This window comes from Haliotis rufescens, unplaced genomic scaffold (assembly GCF_023055435.1).
Source record: "Haliotis rufescens isolate VD_foot unplaced genomic scaffold, xgHalRufe1.0.p SCAF_7, whole genome shotgun sequence".
Taxonomy (NCBI): domain Eukaryota; kingdom Metazoa; phylum Mollusca; class Gastropoda; order Lepetellida; family Haliotidae; genus Haliotis; species Haliotis rufescens.
The window spans coordinates 39,824,189-39,843,341 of NW_025964361.1; the positions used below are offsets into that span (position 1 = coordinate 39,824,189).

Here is a 19,153-nt window from a genome sequence, read left to right on the forward strand (position 1 = left end):
GGCTAGTTCACTGAAGCATATACAAATACTCTCCAATTTGTCAAATATAAAAAAATAATGGTTTTAAGTTGATAGGGGATTTCCCAGTTTACCTCTAGGTGTTGAGAATGGTCGTCAGTGAGACAAACCAACACATGCACATTGCTCTGGATTGTAGTGAAGGCAAGGAGTATGCATGTAGCCGGTGAGTCATCGATGCTTTCATTCACAAGGTTCGATAACGTGGGTGCTGCAGATCCCTTGCACTGTAGCCCGGGCCTGGTGGAGATCAATACTTGGACTGTTTAACATATTCTATCATAATCACCTGAATCACAGTGAGGCTCGGGACACAGACACACCAAGATGGCTTTCGGAACACACGCTATGCCGGCAAGGTAAATGTAAAAATAACACGAGCATCTCTTGCTGGTATTCATTGTAGAGGGTCAGCCTGGAGAAGTACTGTCAGCTGTTAAATGTACTCCTTTGTTAAATGAGAGGGGTCAGATAAATTTCCCTTTGTCATTTGCTGTCAACCTAAAATATATTCTTGTGTCTACAGTTTCTATGTTGTAATGCCTAATAACCAACCAGCCTAATTGTGATGCCAAATCTTGGCTCATGGCCAGAACTGTATGGTAAGATGCCATTGTAAAAACCATTGTGGCAGAATTGTCGTGGAATTTATTGGGAAATTGTGTTTCATAAATTGACAGTCCGACCAGAAGCATGGTCAAATAGATTGTGCTGTAAAAACTGTAAAAAATAATATTATGTTAAACTGATCATATTTCTGTATTTTGCATAAAATAATGGTTAGTAAGGCTGATCTATGCATGTAGAATGTTCTAGAATATTGTATCAGGGGAGGTCTAAATTATATCTTATTCATGAGAAATATTGATTAGAAATGCATACCTCTGTTTATCCTAGGGTTTCTGTTTGCTGACAAAGCAACTATGGGAGGGGTGATCTGTTCATATTGAAGCAAACAGTTACTGGAGATGTCAGAATATATCTTACAATACATAACCATTTTCCTGAAATCATATGAGTCACATTTGCACCAGAATTTTACAAAACACGTATTGTTTTATGTTTATTCTATGAGTAATTGTTTGCCTTTTGGCATATGTTGACTTATTAATTAACCTAACTTGTTTGATAGGCATTACTTAGAAGTTGGCGGATGACAAGATAGACACAATTTTATGGATAACAACTTCTTTAATACTGTAAAAAGCGACGTTTCGGTATAGATCCTTATACCGTTGTCAAGCAAGACAACGTAACGAGGGTATTCATGCATCTACAACGTAACGAGTCCAATAATAATACATGTAGTAATAATAATGTCCATACAGTGCCTGACAAAGTTAGAGCTGGTGCTTGATGAATTGACATAAAATATTTCACTATGACTTTGATGATTGATGACACTGCAGCAATGTGAATATACTGGGGTATTGCCCCATGTGTTGATTTCCACTTTTTAAGACAGCAAACACCACACTTTCCCAGTCAACAGACACTGTGGTATCTTGCCTTATCATGCAGCAGACACTGCGGTATCTTGCCTTATCATGCAGCAGACTCTGCGGTATCTTGCCTTATCATGCAGCAGTGGTAATGATAAAAGCCACAAGCAAGTTATAGTGTCCTCGATCATGCTTGGGTAACAATAGAATTTGATACCTATTATCCCTAGTGTAATATTCATACAATTTCATAGTTTTATTGATTTATTTCATGATGATCACCTTTGACAGTTGTTCAAAGCATGTGTGTTAACATATGACACAACCAGGGAATGGAGGCATATGGTGGAAGCGTGTGGCCATTCCACGAATGGTCTCAAGGTCAGACATGCTGCTTCCATCTGATCTGGGAGACAGGAATAGGAGCTGTTTGGGACATATAGTTGTTATGTTCTGAGACAGATGCGATACAGAGCTGATTATTTCACAACTCCTTTGAGAGGCATTTAGAAGTTGGAGTACTAAGTGAGGATTAAATGTATGGATGAACAACTGCTTTAATACAATTAGGCGCTATCACTTGCTTGATAACTGTGTTAGAACCTACACCGAAACGTCGCTCCTAATTGTAATAAAGAAGTTGTTCATCCATATATCTTATACTTACTTGATTATTTCATATTTGATATGTAATGTGACATTGTTTATAATAATAATAGGGGGTGGTCGGTTAGCCTAGTGGTTAAAGCGTTCGCTCGTCATGCCGAAGACCCAGGTTCGATTCCCGACATGGGTACAATATGTGAAGCCCATTTCCGGTGTACCCCTCTGTGACATTGCTGGAATATTGCTGGAATATTGCTAAAAGCGGCGTAAAACCATCCGCACTCACTCACTCACTAATAATAATAGGACATTTATATTGCACATATTTCCACACCACTCAGGGGTATGCTCAAAGCGCTATTACCTGGTCACTGGATCAGTGTGCCCTCAAGAATCATTCTCCGCTCCCTGGGGAGTATACATCCAAAGCTGCCTTTTAGGCACTGGAAGGTTAACAACCACATTGCCATTCACTACTGTTATAGTAAGGCATAAATCTTGCATAATGTTTGTTGCAAGTTCAAGGTAGGGTCACAATCAATTGTTACTAAAGGGACTGGCCATTTAATATTGGAGATGGGGGCAACCAAATCAGGGAATTTTGTTTACTTTCCTCTCTGAAAGAGAAACAAAATAGTTTTAGGGGATCCAGAACATATTTTGTATTGCTAAAACCTAAGGCTTAACAATTTTGTTGACCTTAATAATGAGAATATTTACATTGCTGACAATGACAATAATATGGTGACAATAACAACAATAACTTAAATAATAACAAACATCGACTTTGATAACAATGACAATAAAATAATGACCATAATAACAAAAATGACAATGAGTACCGTGACAATTATATAAACATTGTTTACAATTTGTCAATAGATAGCAATGACAGTAATATGAGGAAGACAATTAAATAACAATGATGACAATATTTACCAAGATTGACAATGACTACAATGGCAATATCGTAATTGATGACAATAGTGACAATAATAACAAAAATACAAATATGAACAATATTGACAACGAGAACAATGGCAAATATATAAACATTGTTTACAATGTGATAATAGTGACAATGATCTATGAAATGCTATGAATAGGAACACACTATTATTTCTCATATTACAATGTCACACTGACACTGCAAGCCTGAGATTATATTTCAAAAACGTCAATATCACCACATCACTTCTGCATCGATGATAATAATCTTAATCTACAGTTGACTAAAATGATGACTAAAGATTGTTTTTATCATCTGGATGCTGATATATGGATGCTTGTGACGATAACATTCAAAACAAGACAAGGTCGGCGTGACCCAGGGCTGCTGGTATGACAATCAAAATTCTGGGTTAGCCAATCTCATCACTTCTATATAATCTCCACCACAAACAACAACTGCTCTTCCGCATGCACAGTGGCACACTCCTCTCTATGTTATCTGCTCTGCAGGCAGACAGGGTAAAAACTCAATGTTAGAATTCGCGGCAAAAAGTCCTCTGCCTGAATCCTTCAGCTGTTGGCAGTGTAAGCTCCGCCAGATTGCTGAACCCAGTCTTAACATACAGTCGAACTTCGAGATGTGTCCCTCTCCTCCGGTGAGACACAATAAAAACAACAGATTAAAATCTTAAACTGAGGTCTCAGTTGAATGCAGAATGTTTTGTTACGAAGTCCAAAAAACAAAATGAGGAGAGGGATGAACTCAGTTTACCAGCTGGAACAGATGGGACCAAAATTCACATCTTTAATTTTTTAGTTAATTTCTTTTTCAACGTTATTATTTCAGTTTAGAGTGATTAGAAAAGTGCTATTTATCATCTAAGAATTCTTTTTTCCTGTTGGTATTCAAGTTTCAGTGTCTTCTGGAATTTGAAGTTTTATGAAATGCAAATATGTCAAGTGTTTTTCATTTGCTCCTGTTCGAGTAATTTCCAGTTGATGCATGTTTACGATTGATCTGGACAGTTCATCTGGAGCATGATAAGGAATGTGATAATGATTCAAGTGGATGTGACAGTTGGGCTGGCTGTTGGCAAGATAAAAATATGTTTTAATACAGCAGAAGGTGTGTCTGATTTGAAAAGGCCTACATTCAGATTCACAGTTTGGTGTGAGTGTGGTCTCTGTGGGTTTCTTATGTAAAGTTATCCATGAAAATCCGGGTTAAAATAGGTCTGCAGCAACCCGTGCTTGTTGTAAAAGGTGACTATGCTTGTCGTAAGAGGCGACTAACGGGTCGGGTGGTCAGGCTCACTGACTTGGTTGATGCATGTCATCGATCCCAATTGCATGGATCTTGCTCATGATGTCAATCACTGAACTGTCTGGTCCAGACTTGATTATTTACAGACCACCATCATATAGCTTGAATATTGCTGAGTGTGGCGTTAAACAGAGAAACAAAGAAACAAACAAACAATCATGTTAAGTATGGAGGCATGGGTAGCCCACTTGTCGCCACAATTCACTGTGCAGAGTTGTGTCCCTTGGACATGCCAGACACCTATGATTGTAGGTTCGAATCCCGGTTCACCCAGATTATGTTTCTAGGTTTGTCAGCACCATACCTGTGCTTGTGGGTTTTACTAATGTGGTAAATGTCTGAGACCTGCGTCACTTTGGGCTTTCCTCCCACATTAAGCTGACACGTCACGATATAACTGTAATACTGTTTAAAGTGGCGTTACAACCAAGTCGTTCACTCGCTCATGATAAGTATCGTTTAACTTCATATGGTTGCATAACATTAATTTATAACTCTTCTGTAAGACAAATTATTTTACCCAGAACAAATATTAAAGGCATTGTTAAGAAAAATATGTTTTATTACCACTTTATTTCACTATTTGTCTGCTGTAAATTAGCATTTGTACACATTTTTATTTCCACAGTATTAACCAGTCAAAATGTCATTTTTTTAAAAGTCTGAATATGAAACAGAACAAATTTTATATCTATTGATTCGCTAGGTTCAAAGAGTACATAGCACTCGACAATAGTTAAGTGTGGATATTTGATGGCATATGATTGAACCACAATGGCATGTACAAAGACTCCACTAATCACACTGTTGATAGCTGCCAGGTTACTAGTATAAACACTGAAATGGATATTACTTATATATTCAAAGTAGCCTCTCTCTAGTACAAGGACTTACTATCAAACGTTATTAGATCTCTTCATGTGTACTTACAAAGCTCTCTCAGTTGAACAATACGGCGCAAGTAAACAGTCGCTGTCAAATATATTTTCTCTGTTCTTGAAAGCAAGTTAAAAATTGGTGTTGTGAATAAAAAAGAAATATCAAATAGTTCGGTGATAATAAATCAGTGTTATCAATGTTAAGGTTTAATGGGGTAAATCAGTAAGATTAAGCATCTTTAAATGTGACATTTGAGTGAATGAGTGAGTTAATGTGGTTAAACAATGTTGTCAACAGAATTCCAGCTATTACACTGCAACCTGTATTTATCATCCCAAACTGGCTTCTACAGGAGATATCCTTGGGTGAAATCAAGCAATATCTCCCATAAACTTGCATCACAATGCTTTGCAGACCATTTCTGAAGTCATAGGTTACCATGACATCACAATCAAATGACATCACTAATGTCTCTGCTACTGAAGCTGGTTAGCTGTGCTTTTCACACTCAAGACAATGGTGATTACTGTTTTAAAACTGAAAAAGTTTGAAAAATGATTTTAGATAATAAATAGAATCACACCTTGGAGTTTTAAACTTGTGTAAAGTTGTGTTGATTTATTTGCTGTCAAAAGACACTTGGGTGAGATTGTCTTCATGATTGAATCTGGACCAGGCAAACCAGTGACTGAAAGTATGAGCACTGCTCCACACCATCATGATGACACTCAATCAGTCAGGTCACAGAGCCTGATCACCCAATCCCAATGCTATAGTCTCCTCTCACCACCAGCATATGGTACTGTAGAAATATATAATCCAACAGGTGAACTGTTAAATGATTTGTTTGATGTTTATAATTTCTACAAATTTAATGTCTCTCTTACATCAGAACCAGAAATCCTGTTTTTCAGCTGGCATCACTCTATAAAACATCTTCAGACTTTCAACAGAAGTCCTCTTCACTGTCAACTATCCATAAACAGTTACGCACATAATAGTATCTTGCTTCTCAAACCTCCTGTGCATGTGTGAGGCAGAAAGACGTCACTTTTTTCCTGTGTTTTAGTAGGTAATCTGGTGTTAAGTTGCCAAGTAATAAAAGTTAAACTTTAAGTCTGTGTGACCTGTGCATGTCGCTTTTTTGAATGTCAAGGTCATGGGTGTCTGTCATAGATGTACTTGTTCGTTGATGTGATTTAGCTCCACTGCAAATCACTTGCCATGTGTCGTAACTGTCGTATATTATTATGTGCAGTATATTTATTATTTTAACCATGTAAGTTACGCCATATCTTATTTTGACGTTATGATGAAAATATATTACCAGCTACTGACCTGTGTATTCACTCACCGTGCACACATTTCTTTTTAGCTAATTCAACACAAACTGTGCACAGTTGAAGGAGATTATTCCACTGAATTATGAAGTAGAGATGTATTGACATTTCCTTTGAATTGGGGGCAGTCAGGTAGCCTAGTGGTTAAAGCGTTCGCTCGTCACGCCGAAGACCCGGGTTCGATTCCCGACATGGGTATAATGTGTGAAGCCCATTTCTGGTGTCCCCCGCCGTTATATTGCCGGAATATTGCTAAAAGCCGCGTAAAACCATACTCACTCACTCACTCTTTTGAATTGTTCAGAAGCATATAGAAATTAGGACATTTCTCTGAAATTTGTGCGCAGGAAGGAACATTTGATAAAAAGAATGTTTATCACTTTTAAGTTAAATATTTGTGTGAATTTGAATGGATAGAAATTTAGAAAAATATGATGATTAAAGATTACAACATCAGTGTGAGGGATATCACAAAAGAAAAAAATACATTTAATCAACTGGTACATTATAAGCCAGAGATGTGACAGCTGATGGGGTGCTTGTGCACTGGGAGCATGTGTTGCTTGTGCAAGAAATGCATTATCAGAGACAAAAATAAACTTGAGCTTCAAAATGAAAAAAAAACTATTTTTATCATGCCCAATTAGTGACTGTATACAACATATGTCATTATCAATTGATTGCTGCAGGGTTATACCCAGTGTGATATTGACGAGATTCTTGCATGGAGTATAACATGTGATATTGACTAGATTTATTGCATAGAGTATACTTGCGTGACATTGACAACACACAGGGTATACATATACATGTATATGTGTTATAGGCAGGAAGGACAAACATAATGAGATGCAGGCTCTTCCTGTTTGTCTGATATTGCTTTTCAGCACTCATCAGCGCATCGTCTTATGTTTCAAGCTCACTGTACTGTGTGGCTGCTGGAGTAGATGTCAGCACTCATCAGCTCATCGTCTTATGTTTCAAGCTCACTGTACTGTGTGGCTGCTGGAGTAGATGTCAGCACTCATCAGCGCATCGTCTTATGTTTCAAGCTCACTGTACTGCGTGGCTGCTGGAGTAGATGTCAGCACTCATCAGCTCATCATCTTATGTTTCATGCTCACTGTACTGTGTGGCTGCTGGAGTAGATTTCAGCACTCATCAGCTCATCGTCTTATGTTTCCAGCTCACTGTACTGTGTGGCTGCTGGAGTAGATGTCAGCACTCATCAGCTCATCGTCTTATGTTTCAAGCTCACTGTACATTGTGGCTGCTGGAGTAGATGTCAGCACTCATCAGCTCATCGTCTTATGTTTCCAGCTCACTGTACTGTGTGGCTGCTGGAGTAGATGTCAGCACTCATCAGCTCATCGTCTTATGTTTCAAGCTCACTGTACTGTGTGGCTGCTGGAGTAGATGTCAGCACTCATCAGCTCATCGTCTTATGTTTCAAGCTCACTGTACAGTGTGGCTGCTGGAGTAGATGTCGATTGTTGATGAGGCCAAGGAGCATACAGTTCATCTCATTGTTTTTCAGAAGTGAAGCAATTTTATTGTATTTTTATTGCAATTGATTGATTCGGAACTGATCTTGCTGGTAGCAGAAAGACAAATGCTGTGAGATATGTGTGCCATTGTTAATTACATCAAGTGAAACTTACAGTCTGACATTCTCATGATTTATTCATTGTCTTCATAAACCTAGCTTTCACCTTTTTCTCATTCACCTGCTACTAGGCTTGATAATGTAATTGGTTTGATGATAGTAGAATACCTGACCTTTCATATATATTGAAAATTTATGAGTACTTTCAGATGAGGTTTGCGATAACCTGATTTTCAGTGATCCATTTATATTATTTCATCACTATATTTCCTTTTACGCCCAATGGAATCTGTTTCGGCAGATAATCGAGACTGATTATTCACTGGCATTGATGTTTTGTATTTCAAATGGTACTTCTGGAAATTCATAGGAAGATTGAGAGCTACAGTTCTGTAGTCTTGTGTGTATCAGTGTTCATTAATCTTGCAGAAAGAAAATTCAGTTACTTTCGTAATATATCTATTTTAAGGGGTTTTGTTACCACCTGGTATACAGATTATAATTTTACATTGATGGTGGTCAAATTAAAAGTGCAATGTGTTTTGTTTAAGTGTCTAAGGTGTTGCAATTCTCTCAGCTGCCAGGTGTCGCTAGCTGTTGTTTCTGATCTCATTCATCCAATTACTCATCCATTAATTCCTCAGAATATTACCCTTGGTCTGTTAGATGCCTGTGCTAATGGGCTTCACCAAAATGCCAAACCTGCATCATTTTGGACTTCTATACCAGAAATATGATGACATGGATAAACCCGCCAAGGTCCGGGTTAGAATTAGTCTTCACCAACCCCTGTTTGTCCTCCATGAAGATCCGGGTTAGAATTAGTCTTCAGCAACCCCTGTTTGTCCTCCATGAAGATCCGGGTTAGAATTAGTCTTCACCAGCCCATGTTTGTCCTCCATGAAGATCCTGGTTCGAATTGGTCTTCACCAACCCATGTTTGTCCTCCATGAAGATCCTGGTTAAAATTGGTGTTCACCAGCCCATGTTTGTCCTCCATGAAGATCCTGGTTCGAATTGGTCTTCACCAACCCATGTTTGTCCTCCATGAAGATCCGGGTTCGAATTGGTCTTCACCAACCCATGTTTGTCCTCCATGAAGATCCGGGTTAGAATTGGTCTTCAGCAACCCCTGTTTGTCCTCCATGAAGATCCGGGTTAGAATTAGTCTTCAGCAACCCCTGTTTGTCCTCCATGAAGATCCTGGTTAAAATTGGTCTTCACCAACCCATGTTTGTCCTCCATGAAGATCCGGGTTAGAATTGGTCTTCAGCAACCCCTGTTTGTCCTCCATGAAGATCCTGGTTCGAATTGGTCTTCACCAACCCATGTTTGTCCTCCATGAAGATCCGGGTTAGAATTGGTCTTCACCAACCCATGTTTGTCCCCATGAAGATCCGGGTTAGAATTGGTCTTCACCAACCCATGTTTGTCCTCCATGAAGATCCGGGTTAGAATTGGTCTTCACCAACCCATGTTTGTCCTCCATGAAGATCCGGGTTAGAATTGGTCTTCACCAACCCATGTTTGTCCTCCATGAAGATCCGGGTTCGAATTGGTCTTCACCAACCCATGTTTGTCCTCCATGAAGATCTGTGTTAGAACTGGTCTTCACCAGCCCACGTTTGTCCCCAATCATATCCCTATTGCGTAGATTAATGCTCATGATGTCAATCATTGGGTTGTTGGGTCTAGACTTGATTATTTACTGACTGCCATCATGTAGCGGAAATATAACCGAGGGCCACATTGAACAACAAACAAACAAACAGCAGAACTGAAATAGGAATAAAACTTGTCTAGCTCACCAGCAAAAGAGATGAATCAGTATGACACACAGGTATGTGATAAGGGACTGTTATCGGGGCTGATTATGTCGGTGAACATCATGATGTTACGACTGTTATCATACTGACTATGTGATACACAGCAGGGATACTGAGGAGCCATCTCAAGTATCAACATCACCCAATTATATCTTCACACAATATCAACCTCACTGATGAACCCTCCTCATAATAACAAGCTTAATAAGGTGAGGATATTACACACTCATAACATGTCAGTTTTACGCCTGACAAATGTAAATTGATATGAATGATAATTAGTTGAAATTCACAGTAGACCTGACCTTGAATAAATATAGATGTGACAATATTCATGCTGTATATATTTATTATCTCCAAGAGTATGGGGCCATTGTGAATAAATATATGTGTGACCGTAACCATGGCACATGCTCGTCAGGGTTTTACTGGACGCCAAATGTTTCCTATTATACTCATATGTAGTGGGGGGGTTCTATTCTTGAAATGGGGGCGGTAGGGTAGCCTCGTGGTGAAAGCGTTGGCTAGTCACGCCGAAGACCCGGGTTCAATTCCCGACATGGGTACAATGTGTGTAGCCAATTCTGGTGTTTCCCGCCGTGATATTGCTGGAATATTGATAAAAACGACGTAAAACTAAACTCACACACTCACTCACTATTCTTGTAATAAATACACTCAAGGTCCAGTGTGTCATTGGTTGTTTTTCTTCAATTTTACAATAAAATCCCCATCTATAATAGGCTTCAGACTTCTAAGTCTGTGATCGACATGACATAGTCAAAGTGACGTGGTGCCACATGTCACCATTACTGAGCCCCCTGGGACTTTTATTGCGGAAAAGCTCTATTCTTCGGTTCAATCTGAAGTCTGTTTTGGGGAGAGCATGCATCAGTCAATGTGTCAATGTACCTGAAATATTTAGGTAAAACTTATTCCCCATATATATTTATTTAAATATTAAGATACAAATTATTTTCCATTGCAGACTTTAGTTACATTCAGTAATGTCTAAAATGTGACAGGATTATCTGTTAAACAAGTAATTGATTTGGTCTTCCTCAGTATAGTGACCACCTACATAGTCTAGTGGACAGAGCACCTGCCTGGAGAGCAGAAGGTCAGGGTTCGATCCCCAGCTGCTTCATTTGGAACGACATTAATACTTGTTGTTACCCTGCCTGGCGCTTCACATAAGGGGCTAAAACAAGGACTGGTCGGTTTGGAGTCAGTATACTGTGTGTGAGTGGGATATTCCTGTTAAACTTGGGCCTGGTTTTCTCAGTGAGCTGGCACTATAAAACTGGCACTAGTCCAGACTAGTACAAACTAGTACAAACACGCAAGCAGGCACGTAAAAAGATGATAGAGTGAGAGAGTTGGCAGTGTTGTGTTAGCTGTAAGGCACAGGGGAGGTAATTCTCTTCATGGTCTTTCATCTTTGTGTCAGTCTGAGGTGTGATTAACCATTTTGTTGATTACATATATTCCATTGGCAAACAAATATTATGATTTTAAAACGGATTCTTAATGTCCAAGTAGACTAACATATAGTCCATGAAATCTTTTATTACGCAATACATTTCTCTCCTCTGAAATTAAAACATTTAATTTTCCTGATGCTGATTTCTAACATGCTTTTATAAATCTAGCTTGGCTTTGTTTTCATGAAATACATACGGGGGCATGGGTGGCCCAGTCGGCTAAGGTGCCGCAATTTGCTGTGCACAGTTGCGTCCCTTGGGCACACCAGAAACCTATGATTGTGGGTTCAAATACCGGTTCGCCCCGATTAGGTTTCTAGGTTTGTCAGCACCATACCCGTACTCATGGGTTTCACCAAAGACCAAAGTTGTAAATGTCTGAGACCTGCATCACTTCGGGCTTCCCTCCCACATTAAGCTGACAGCCGCGATAAAACTGGAATACTGTTAAAAGCGGCGTTAAACCCAACTCACTCAATGAAATACATACATGATAGATAGATCTTCTTTATTCCACTCACGGTGCAGGACTAATGTCCAAGCTTGGCCTGAATGTATTTTAGAAGTGTCTTTGACAGGCGGAAAAAATAAGCAATCGTTGCCATGGTGCTGAATTCTGTCCAACAGACTCCAGTTGTTATTCTAGTGAATGTTATGGAATGTGGGTGGGGAAGAAACCGAAACTGGAGACTTCTTATACTCTGGCTGAAACAACTTTAGTGGAAGATAGGAACAAACTTGTAGGGTACACATACACACAACAGCTTGTTGAATACCTCGCGCAAATTTAAGTAATGTGTGTTTGTTTATTTCGTTGTAACAATTATTTTCAAATGTCAAAAAGAAATTCAAACTCTAGGTTTCAGTGATGGGTTAGTGAGAGTGGTTTTTGCTTTGTGCAATATACCAGCAATACAACAGAAGAGGTTACTGGAGTGGGCTTCTCACATTGAACCCATCTGGGAACTAAACCTGGATCTTTGTCATAACGAGTAAATGCTTTAACCACTAGGCTACCCTTAACTTAACATTTTTAGAAAAATAAAGATATACTCTGTAGATCTCTGATATTTACAAAAATAATTTTGGCCTTATTTCACATAGTTCCTTATATGGCTGAACATCAAATCATAAATAAGATTTAATATTTTCAAGCTTTGTTTCCCATTTTACATATATTCTTTTCGTGTATAAATACATATTCTATTGACAAATGGAATCGGAACATGAGTCAAAACATGTTTATACTTCATCACAAGAAAGAATATATTTAACACAAAATGAATTTGTTTTGGTATTGTGGTGCATATGGGAAAATTAGAATACAACCCTAGTGTATAAATAGTAAAGACAATATATTGTCTGTGACTGTTTATACATAATGAGGTTCAAAGCTCATAGGATATTACTACTTATCTATGTATGACTGTATGGGGTATGTAAGTAGCAAGCCTCCGCAGCCAACCCACTGACATACATGACACCAGTACGGATAACGACGTGCTGCACAGTGAGTAGGTCAGTACTGGCTTAAATCTGGATCTGCCTCTGTCATTTATGGCAAGAAATGAACTTTGTGCATCAAGGGGGACAACTCTTGCTTTCTTATGTTTGATTTGTTGCCAAGAAATATATGTAAGACAGGCTGATATCTGGGTGTGGTGGAGAATGTCGGCCCGCAGAGCGGAAGGTTGGTGGTTCGATCACCTGCCCATGTCAAACAAAAAGGGCTAAAACAAGTATTCACTATACTGTGTCTGAGTGGTGTATCCTTATCAAACTGTGGCATGGTATCTCACTGGGCTGGCACTATAACACTGGCATATGTCCGAACTGGTACAAGAAGCCACACACACGCTTGCATCCACATCACTACATAAGTGCAATAATCTTGTATGTGACGCTATTAATGTCATTTCACTTTAGTGTGGGGAATAATATTTATGAAGTGTATATTTGAAATGAAATATATAATTACATATGTTTCAGGTTTAAGTCAATTTATGTAAAATATTTAATAGTTTTCTTAATTTGCTGAAGTGAATTTAAAGAGAATTGGTTCACAGATTGATAACATGGATATAAGTTTGTTATACCATGCCCTTGAAGTACATAAAAAGCTAAATAATGTTGTTACACAACATTTTAGTTTAATAGGAAAAATGATAATATGGAATTCAGAATATATCATATTATATGACAATTATAACTTAAAACATTGAAATTAATTAGAGATGATTTTTTTTTTAGCAAGACATCGCAATTAATCTATAAACTAGTCCGAAAATATGTCAAATATTTTGTCTGAAATTATTTCTTGACTATGTTTTATTGATATCAAATATTTGAACAAAGTGTCAAAGTAACATATTACAGACCAACCACTATGTGTTCTGCTGCTTGTAACCCACTTGGAGAATCGAGGCAAGTTGCACTCGACACAATGCAAGAGTAAGAAAATATCTCTTTGACATTCATGGAATGTCCAGCTGGCATTTCAAGAGAACCCACATGCAATTACCGTAGTTGATCTGTTAAGGGCCCTTAGATTGAATGGCTTGCTAGATATGAGTTGTTAAATTATTGTTATAAGTTAAACAGATACTGTGTGTTATTGTTTAAATAGTACACTGCTTGTCATGACTATTGTAACACAGGAAGCAGGACATTTGCATAGCCAGCTTTGTCAGGGGCATGTCACCTGCCATTGGGTGTGAAGTCATTCATTACAGTGATGTTCAACTATATAAATTTGAGCTTTTTTCAGTGAAATATCATAGACTGAAAATTACTGTTGCATGTTATCTGAACAGCTGGGTAGGCAATGACAAATTTATTTTGTTTCTGGTTGTTGAGGCAAAATGAATGGTATTATGACAAGTTTAAATATTTGTTGTTTTGAAATGACAATTCCTCATAAAAAAATTCAAAAAATAAATATTTCTGCAGAGTTTAGTACAGTTTTTTTTTTTCCTTTTTTAACCTTAGTGCAGTTTGCTGTGCAGAGTTGCATCCCTTGGACTTGCTAGGAACCTGTGATTGTGGATTTGAATTCCGGTTCATCCCGATTTTGTTTCCAGGTTTTTCAGCACCATGCTTATGGGTTTCACCAAAGGGGTAATTGGCAAAGACCTGAATCACTCTGGGCTTTCCTCCCACATTAAACTTACACACCGTGATATAATTGGAATACTGTTCAAACCTTAGCAGGGAGATGTTTATCCTAAAAGGCACTTTTGTTGCTTAATATATGCACATTTGAATCTCACCATAAATTCTCCATGTAAATATTAAATATAACTTTAAACAAGGGTTGATTCTGATGAACAAATTATCAAGTTGTTTAAGCCTTTCTAGGGGAGGCTATTGTTGGTCATGGAGTGCGCCATCTGTGGTACAATACTCTCACTATGCAACAGCTTAGCCCCAAGCATGTGATATACGGTAGTTATCGACCTAGTTACTCTTTGTTGTTAGATAACCTGTAAGTCCTTCTGCATCTATTTTTTATAATGAGGCTCCTATGACAACATGCCCTCTTTATAAGGAAGAATACCGGATACTCTCCCACAAACAGGGGCTAATTATGTGCAAACATCTGGGGAGAGCCCTATTATGCTGGTTTTAACCCGGCTACTGAATTAGGAAGGGGGTTCATGTCAGATGTAAATGAAATCAAACAGGGAAATATTTGCACAGATGACCCTAAGAAGCAAAGGAGACACTTCTTACAACAAGTGAAGTGAGCTGGGGAGATGGTGGAACCTTATTTAGCACTCGAGAGTAGAGGTGAATATTTGTACTTTGAGGGAGACGTGTGATAGTAAGTTTTACCTTGTTTTATGAAGGGAAGAAATTAAATGAAGATCTTCTCTGTTTCGGGAAAAATGGATCTTTTTGTTTTTGTTTTGTGAAGAGCAGCATCTTCTTTTTTAACTAAACTTGTTTTGTCTAGTGATATTATGAGTGAGTGAGTTTGGGTTTACGCCACTTTTAGCAATATTTAAGCAACATCAAGGCACTGACACCAGAAATTGGCTTCACACCGTGTGCCTGTGTGGGAATCGAACCCAGACCTCCATTAAGACGAGTGAATGTTTTAACCAACAGGCTGCCCCACAACCCATGTGGATATTGGAAATATTCTATATGGCTACAGTGTTACCTTTTGGAAAAATTGGTTCTACATCAGTGTGTATAGGAGTGAATAAGTTAATGTTATGTTACGCCACGGTCGGCAATATTCCAACAATATCAATGCAGCCTGAAAGGAATCTGGACCAATCAAAGCAGTGGTTGACTGCATTAAACATTGAACCAGGCCAGTCGGGTACGATGACAACTGATCAACCATATTGTAATCTTTTAACCACCTGATCCTCATTAGTTGTCTCTTTGTGACAGCATACAAGTATATACAAGCATACTATACTGACCTTGAATAATAATCCCTCCCTCCCTCCCTCCCTCACTCACTCACTCACTCACTCACTCACAAACTCACTCACGACCTTTCTTTGCCCCACCTCTCTCCAACGCACCCCACCCATGTAACTTGATAAAGATATATTGCACAATGATTCAATTATTTTTCGATATTGAAACCAGCAAGATTCTGTAAGGTTCACACCTGTGTCCAACCAGGTGACATAACGAGCGGAAAACAGACAGGTATGCTATTGATATTGCCAGATAGACCTGATATAAAAAGAGACACTCTTTGTGTTTCATTCATGCACATAAGCAGTGACGTGGGACTTTGTGGTATCTGTGATGAAAGGGTCTGACAGGGAATTCTGGGAAGTTGATACATCACACACCTTATCGTAATTGTCATTGAGAAGTTGAAGCAGCGTGGGAATGCCATCTCTGCCAGGTGAGAGGGATGTTTACCTGAGGTTTACCTGAGGTGAATATAAAGATCAAAAGATTACTGGAAATTTTCCTTAACAAGTTTGAATGTTTTTCTTGGTTATTTGTGGAAGAACAAAGATTAATTGTCAAAATTGACAAGCAAGGATGTGTAAGGATAAGGGGTAATGGTCAGTGTCTTATATTAATCTTTGGTGGCGCCACAGGTGACCAATTTGTGTAAGGAGCCGCCATTTGCTGTGCAGATTAGCATTACTTTGGCATGCCAGAAAATGATGATTGTGGGTTCGAATCCTGGTTCATCCTGATTATGTTTTTAGGTTTGTCAGCACCAGACCCCTGTTTGAGGGCTTCACTCACTCACTTTTTACTCACTCACTCACTCACTCACTCCTGGTAGATTAGATTATTAAGTCAGTGATGGAGGAAAGCACAAGCTTATGCAATGATAGATGTTCACCACTTTGGTGAAACCGGAGCAAAGGTATAGGAACACTCTGAGGATAGGAATAAAATCTTATGAAGCTTATCTTTGATTTAAACCCACACAGCTGCTCCCCACTGATGATGACAATGATGATGATGATGATACTGATTTTGATAATTATGATTTGAAAGAGGATGGCAGGTAACTTCTATTCATTATCATCATGAATGTTAAGAGTATAACAATGATAATGACAATGATGTACTGTGTACTCAAAGACACTGATGGTTAAGTGGAACAGTTCGGTTACTCCTTGTCGTTCATTAATTGCTGCAATCCATCAATGTTGGACAAGGCAGTTGATGTGTTAACCCTTTGTACTCCAGACATAGTGGATATAACCTGTTATACAACAGCTTCTCAATGATCGCAATGCAGTATTTTATTATTAAACGTAAAAATAAGTGAAAATTTAAATTAGAAATAATTACAAAATATATTCCATATACATGTAGTGCCTTTTGAGTCAAAAAGACCAATATGAGATACTTCATTACATATGAAATATGGCGTATATTTCAAGCCACCCCTGATTGATAAAATGTACAGCCTAGTTGGATATATGTGTGACCAGATGGCAATTGTTTATATACAAAGCAGTGACATTTGGCTTCGGCTAAAATGTCATTAGTTTGACTTCCAGTACTTTCTGTCGGTCAGGTCCATTATGGTACATTAGGGCTGCACTTGTTTTTATGGTTCACCGAGTTTATACTGACAAATTAGAGTAGGTGAAAATAAAAATATTGAAACTGTTGTTTATCTAAATATTTTGTATTTTAGTAGTATATCTGACGATTATATTAGTAGGCAGAAGAAATCCTTGATATGTTTTGATTACAAGATGTTTACTGTTATGTACACTGTTTTGTTTTGTTTGTTTGTTTGTTTATTTGTTGTTTAACGCCGCACTCAGAAATATTCCAGCTGTAAGATGGTGGTCTTTAAATAATCGAGTCTGGACCAGACAATCCAGTAATTGACATCATGAGCATCGATCCATGCAATTCAGATGATGAGCCTGACCACCTGATCCCGTTGTAATCGCCAAAGACTGTGCTATGGATTTTATTATTACATGTATTTAAAAATAATTACTGTTGCTTTTTTGTTTAATTGTTTTGATTTATCAATCCTAGATTAAAATAACCAATATGGATAAATTTAAGTTTTGTCAAACATATTTTGTTTGAATTGATTAATACGGTGACAGGGTTTTATTCAGGTCAGTGGACAGAGATAATTGTAGTATAGCCACAAGATTATAATGATTAATTTATCCTTTCATGAAATGGGCTATTACAGGTAGATCCGATATTCCATTTAAGAAGTGACCCAGCAAATACTGGTAGTGGCTCTAAATAATTTACTGATATTAAGTAACTTTGGTAGGTCATATAATCATTGGAACAGTGGAGCTCCATCGATATCCAGGCATTTTTTCTTATACATATTTGTTATTCATCAGCAAGGTGGTTAATAAGACGTTAACATATGTTTTATTGTGACAAGTGGTTTTGATCAGTTCAGGACTGTGTGTCCCCTCTGTTGACTACATATATGAACATGATATATCACTTATTTGTTGTTTATGTCAATGTGTAGGGTGATATTTGGTCAGTTTGTCAGCGCTGTGGTCGTGTTCACACTGGGCTGTTTTATGCAGGCTTAATTGTGTTGTTTAATAATGGGGACTGACTGCACCATGGGGAACTGTAACAGGTAAATATTTATGGAATTTAAACTATGCTTGTGTCTTTGATAAGTATTCTGATTTTGAAAAAGTAGTTTTGTTTTATGGACAATTTTAAAATCTGTGAAATATTAATTATTTGTTCAATGCATTGTATACAGCAGTTTTTTTAAAACAACATCGGAAGCATTCCTATTATTTATCATGCTCTAGTTTGGCAATGAGTTTCAAATTTTACCGGTGCTAGCCAGATGGTATTGCTTGTCGATGATAACTGCCCTGTTTCAGAACACTAGTTCTGCTAATTCACAAAGAAATATGGTGACCATGGTTTTAATAAGCATATGCTTCACCAGACACCTGATTGGGTGTGTCTGCAGCAGAGACCCGGGTTCATTCCATCTTGTGGGGCGGTTGGGTAGCCTTGTACACGTGACACACCCAAGGCCAAGGTTCTTTCCCCAGATACAATATGTCAAGCCTTTTCTGGAGTCCCTAGTGTGATTTTGCTAGAATATTGCTAAAAGCTGGATAAAAATCCACTCCCTCACTCATGCATTCAACCTTGTATCCTGAGATATCTCAGTAAATTTTTCAAATTTCATATTTTTTATGACAAATTTTG

The 19,153-nt window shown here is 38.1% G+C and overlaps 1 protein-coding gene across 2 annotated transcripts in view; it reads left to right on the plus strand.

Annotated features, from left to right (window-relative positions):
* The window catches only part of LOC124144207 (tripartite motif-containing protein 2-like), a 70,846-nt gene that overhangs the window by 21,478 nt on the left and 30,215 nt on the right, over positions 1 to 19,153 (plus strand). The window contains exon 1 of one of the 2 annotated variants that reach the window (XM_046513501.2): positions 207 to 377. The exons of the other annotated variant lie outside the window; for it this stretch is intronic. The gene's annotated coding sequence lies outside the window, so the exon portion shown is untranslated. Of the gene's footprint in view, positions 1 to 206; positions 378 to 19,153 lie in introns of those variants that run through there. 2 annotated transcript variants of the gene reach the window in all.